Source organism: Equus quagga, chromosome 2 (genome assembly GCF_021613505.1).
Source record: "Equus quagga isolate Etosha38 chromosome 2, UCLA_HA_Equagga_1.0, whole genome shotgun sequence".
Classification (NCBI taxonomy): Eukaryota; Metazoa; Chordata; class Mammalia; order Perissodactyla; family Equidae; genus Equus; species Equus quagga.
In genome coordinates this window covers 59,454,884-59,461,059 of record NC_060268.1, presented here as the reverse complement: position 1 = coordinate 59,461,059, position 6,176 = coordinate 59,454,884, and positions in this window count along the sequence as shown.

The window sequence follows — 6,176 nt, the reverse complement described above, 5'->3', positions numbered from 1 at the left end:
AAGCCCTTGATACAAATTGGAAGTCTGCCATGGACCCATTAGTTTGGGCAATAACCAGCAAAAGCAAGAAAATAAACAAATGAGTAAATCTTCCCTCCCCCACTTCACACAAGGCTTAAGCAAATTTTATTGTTAGGGGAAAATATTTGATACATGAATGCTGCATGTGTGCATGGGAGCAAGTGATCAGCAATAGCAAATTTACTTTCCAAAAAAGCCTTATTAAAATATGAATACTAGAAAATTACCTTGTAGACCCAAGTAAATATTTCTCATACATACGTAGAAAGAAATATAGATAAGAGACTTACCTCAGTATTTCAGGGCAGCAAGCGCTCAAGTATCTTTGTGAAGCAAGAATTGAGAAGCAAGGCAAAGTCAGATCAGCAAGGAGAAACTTCATCTCACTCCTAGGTTTTATCTTCTTCCCTTACCCTGCATGTACAATAACTGCGGCGTGGCAAACTGCAAACAAGCAGCATCACTCAAGTTTCAAATTCCACCTCTTTTTTGCCAGCTATCTTCTGGGAAAAATTCAGCAGGAGGTGGCATGGCGGAATTGCTAAAGCATATTCACATCAAGAGATTTGAGTGTTGCTTGCCCTCTCTGAGCTTTTTACCCCATGTATAAAAGAAGGGAGAAGCAGAAACGGGTAAGGGAGCTCTAACAACCCTTCAGCTCTAGCATTCTATGATGTTTAAAGAAATGTAATACAACTCAAATCAGGCAATACAGAGGAGAAGGGCAAGGCAGAGGGTGTGACTGATCTATAGTAACAGCTGCCTTCACGTATCTAAGAGTTACTGGTGAAAGACACTTCAATCTTACAGAGCAACTGTTAGAGCTTCTGTGTAGCACTGTCACAAATAGGTTCGTGGTCAACCTAAACATGTGTACTCTGCATTTTATTGGCAAGTTGGAAAGACCTGTCCAATTATTTTACAGAAACCAAGTTTTCACTCAAAGTGATATGCATACAATTCAAATCAATAAAGAAAACACAATTATTGTACAATATAGCATAAGTGAGACTATGAAATGGCAATACTTTTTTAAAAACAACCCAGATTTGTAATATATTTGTTCACTGTGCAGAGGGATCATACCTTGTACAAAATAAAATAAATTTCTCAAACTAATTTAACAAGAATGCGTACTGTTGTGCTGCAGACTGAAAATGTGTCGTTAATCTACACCTCAGGTTTAAAGGCAGAAATAACCTACATTTTGTGTGGTCACTTTAGAGCCTGAAAAGTGAGAATTATCCCAAGAGATGCTTGAAAATAAAGTGAAAACATTCTATCAAATTTATAACAGAGTCTCCTCCTTTAAAGTAATGAATGGGAGCAACATATTCATGTCCAAAAATTACTGAAAAATCTCATAGACATTAGTATACTCTAATAGAGAATTTCTCTGCTTTCAAAAAGATTTGGACTCAAAGACAACTATTACAGCTTGTGCTCAATTCCAGAGACACAAAGGTACTTCTGTGGAACGGAATAAAGGCAACTCTAAGGGCCACCTCATTTGCATAAGTGCAATGAATAGTTTTCCACTAGGACAAGTTATCACCCAGTACAGTACTCTGGGTCCATCTGTTTTAGGACCCTTTAAAACACAACCTTGTGACCTAAGTGGTAAAGCAGCAACAGGATTAATTTTGTAATAAAATACAGATGTTAAAAATAGCTTACTGTATGTATTCAATGGTATAAGTTTAAAATTTCTCCTTCATACTTTCAAAGGTTTGTATGTAATCTTCATATTTAAGTCAAACTAAACCCTTTCAACTTGTCAGTTCACAAGGCTTATGTGATACTGAAAAGTTACTCCCATTTTAACAAAATATTTAACCAAGAGTAATACATTTTGCTAGTTAGAGATTAAGACTCATTAAGAAAAGATCTTACTAACAGATAATTCTCTAAGATGTCATGGGCTGGAGCTTGACATTTCAGTGAAAGACAAAACACAATCAAGAGTTATAAGGCTAAAAAAGGTATTTACTGAGAATAGTGTAAGATTGTGACTTAGCAGGCTCAGAATACTACCCAATACCATAAATAATAACCAAAGGCTGCAGGTTGTGCACTCAGTACAGAAGATTCAAGAATGATACATTCTATTAGCATTCGTCTAACCAGAGGGAAGACAGAAGAGGTCCACTTAATTAGTATGTGGCAAAAGGAGATGGAGAATCTTTCTCAGAAGGGATGAACGGATACATAGGGATTCACTATACTTTTGTATGATAATTATTTATATATTCTAATTTTATATAATTTTTAATGAAAAAAATTTTAACCTGAATGGTAATTCTCAGACTATGGCTCCCCAAGCTAACCTAGAAAGAACTCTAGGATTAGTCCCCTCCCTCTTTTAGATAGTCCTTCCTTATTGTTCTGACACGGGGTTGTAAGGAGGAAGAGATAGTGGAACGTAAATATGAACAAAGCATATTCCCTGCTCTGTGGATTTTACAATATAGCAATAACAAAAGGGCAGGGATACACGGAGGGCCCTGGTGATTGGTGAGGTGCTGATTACACAATTTCTTCCCTGACTGGCAGAGGTAGAAAGACTGAGCAGTGATACAAACCAAACCCATAGAAGGCAGCAGCTCTGGTCTGTAGCTACAGTTGTTAGATTTCCTCCTCATTCCAGCTTCTGCCTCCCAAGCCACTGTGCAGCCCAGGCAGATGGCCCTTCACAGCCATGGGTAAGAGAAAGCACGGGGACCTGAGATCTTACAAAGTACTGTTATTTAGGCATCCACTTAAATGTGACCCAAAACCAGTAAGTGAGAACCCTAACATTCTCCTCCAGAGTTGGTTTAACATCAAAGATAGCCTCCAGAAAAAGGGTTGCTTCCTGGGGCTTCCCAGACTGCCCCATTTCAGGCATGACCTTCTTCTATAATATTCTCAGGCCAGCATGATGAAATGCTTTGGCATAGAGGCTAGAAGTACAATGGTCAGCAACTTCTTAAAGATACCATACCACTTCCCTAGAGAGATTTGAGAAAATGTTATGCTGAGAGACTAGAGGTTGTCAGTAAGGGAATGGGTGCTAAAAGCAGTACACTTCTCATTGGGATGGGGATAACAGGATCTGAGATTTTGTGGTCTGGGGCAAGGTTAAATTCCACTGACTCAAACATAGGAAAGGAATCCTGTTGGCTACTAATTTTCATTACCATCACTAGTACTGGTAACAGAGTTGTTAACAGCCAATATACATGACATTTGTGCCAGGACCTATCAATTCTATGCTTAATAATGTTAAATAATTAAATTTAAACTTTAGACTACTAATAGATTACTACACTAACAGCCAAATAATGCCGTTTATATCACGTGTGTACACACATAAACCTATACACTTGGATTTAATCATTGGTTCTAAGTGGGAAGCTAGCTCTGCGGACTGATCTACTTTCTGGATTGATCTACCCTTCTGGTAGATTCCTATTGGAGATAATTTTAAAAAATTAAACACAAGATGCTTTTAAAAGTTCTCTCTCCCAGACATGAATATATTTGAAAGTAGACAGTAAAAGCCAGCAGACTTTTTTAACAGTAAAAGGCAAAAACAAGCAGTTCTCAACTTACAGTTGACATAGCAGCCCATAAGTGCTTCTCCCCTCTTAGCATATATGGTACTTTGATGCATGTTGTTGAAATTGACAGTCATTTTGCAAATATTCTGAAAGCTTTCACCTTATTTAATGGGATTAACATGGAAATAAAGATAACATTTTAATCAAGTTACTATGATAAGACCAAAAACATCTTGCAGGGGCTGGCCCCATGGCCGAGTGGTTCTGTTTGCACTCTCTGCTTTGTTGGCCCAGGGTTTTGCAGGTTTGGATCCTGGGTGCAGACATGGCACCGCTCATCAAGCTATGCTGAGGCGGCGTCCTGCATAGCTCAACTAGAAGGACCTACAACTAAAATATACAACTACGTATAGGGGGGCTTTGGAGAGAACAAGGAAGAAAAACAAAAAAAGAAGATTGGCAACAGACGTTAGCTCAGGTGCCAAGTTAAAAAAAAAAAAAAAACTTGCCAGTGTACACCTGATTTTTACTTATCTATTAAATTTGAGTTAGAATGCATAATAATTTGGCTCTAGTATCTGAGAGTTCATTCACAGAATTACTAAATTAGAGCTGGGATAAATCCCAGAAATTATCTAATCCAGTCTCCTCATTAATTGGAAGAAGGTGAGGTTCAGAGACAAAATGACCAGAAGAGCCATGACCAGAATCCAAGTCTCTGTCACTCAGTCCACTGCTCTATTATACCTGCCGCTTTCAACCTTTTAACTCACAGAGCTTAACATACTTTCTAATATATACCTAGTATCAATGTCCTTTCAAATATTCTTTCTCTATCCTCCAATTCAACTTTCAGGGAAATGGATACTTCAGTTAAAATTCTCTCTCAGTCTAATGGTCTCTTTTATGTAAGTTGTACTGACATTAGCATTGTGTACTATTTCATTGTTACCATCAGCCTCCTACAGTTTGGGGAAACACAGTGTTTAAAATGTTAGAGGGGGTGGCCCAGTGGCGTAGTGGTTAAGTTTGTGCTCTGCTTGGGCAGCCTAGGGTTCACAGGTTCAGATACCAGGTGCGAACCTACACACCACTCATCAAGCCATGCCGTGGCAGTGTGCCACACACAAAATAGAGGAAGACTGGTGCAGACGTTAGCTCAGGGCCAATCTTCCTCAAACAAAAAGAGGAAGATTGGCAACAGATGTTAGCTTAGGGCCAATCTTCCTCACCAAAAAAACCCCCACAAAAAACCAAAAAGACGTTAGAATGACAACTCCAGTTTATCTGGCATATTGCATAGGTGAGTGGAAAAGGTGACCTGTCAAATCCCAGAGGGCAGTGTAGCATCAGTACTGCCCCAACCAGGAGAACAAAAGTCAGCCCTCTTCTCTTCAGCATTAGTCTGACTGGTATGCTAACCCATTAAATGATATGGTGGAAGAGGGTCCTTTCATTGTCTTTGTTCATTTTTTTTCTCACACAGGGAATGGGCGTCATGCACAGCCCTTATATAAAATTCACATTTTGTTTTGAATTTTTTCAGGCTTATGATGTTTGTGAGACATCAAATAATGAATTTCTATTTTTTTCCTCTGTTGAAAAAAAAGAAAGCTCCATAAACTGAAACTTAACAGGTTGGAATAAGTTCTTAGTTATCTGCCCAGCTTTGAATTATTCTGCTTCTGGTGTTGGCCAAAATTGTCTAAACAGTTTTTTCTCTCATTAAGGTAGATGGAAGAGATTATCATAATAGCTCAAACCATTGAGAGCGTTTCATTTTGTAAATACAAGTCCCTGAAGACAAAAATTAAGATGTTCATTTTCCCAATGATGAAATAAATATGACTAGCTCTGCTAGGCAATCCAAACTCTGAAGTCTAATTTCTCTGCAGAACTCTTCAGAACTTACGAGCCCTCTGACCTAAGTCAGTGGCTAGCACCCCTTCTTAGAATTAGAATTTAGCATACTCAATGCAATGGCTAAAGATAACTTACCCTTACAACGTAACTACTATTAGAGAAATCACAGACAGCGTTTGAGAACAATGACATACAAGTTTAAATCAGGTCAAAATGGCTAACTGACTTTTCAGGAGAATACAATAGTTTAAAAAAAAACATTCAGAGTTAAAATAATTGAAAAGCAGGGTCAAGCAGAAAAATATTTCTAAACGGCCTTGAGCCCTAAATAACCATAATATTTAAAAACTAATTATTTCTTACTTGAGACAGTTTGTCTCCGGATAGTATTCAGAATGAAGACACTTGTTGAAAGGCAATCAAAGCCATTTTCTACTGCTTAAGGTTTTTTGGAATTCTCCTAAGATCCAACCATGCCGAAAATTCAAGGTTAATTTACTTATTTTCAGTTCACTACCTAGTTTCTCCTTCTCTTAAATAATTTTGTAAGAAGTTTACTACCAATTTTGAGTAAAATAAATAGTGATGGGGCCTCTTCCTGGGTCTGGTGACACTGTTATGTATGAAAATACAGAGATTACTTCCCTAATGTTTTCGGTAATACTTTTCCTAAGAAAAGCATAATTGAACTACATGTCTGAAATCAAAGCTCATCACACAATGATGCCTCCAATTCAATGTTTACTCTGT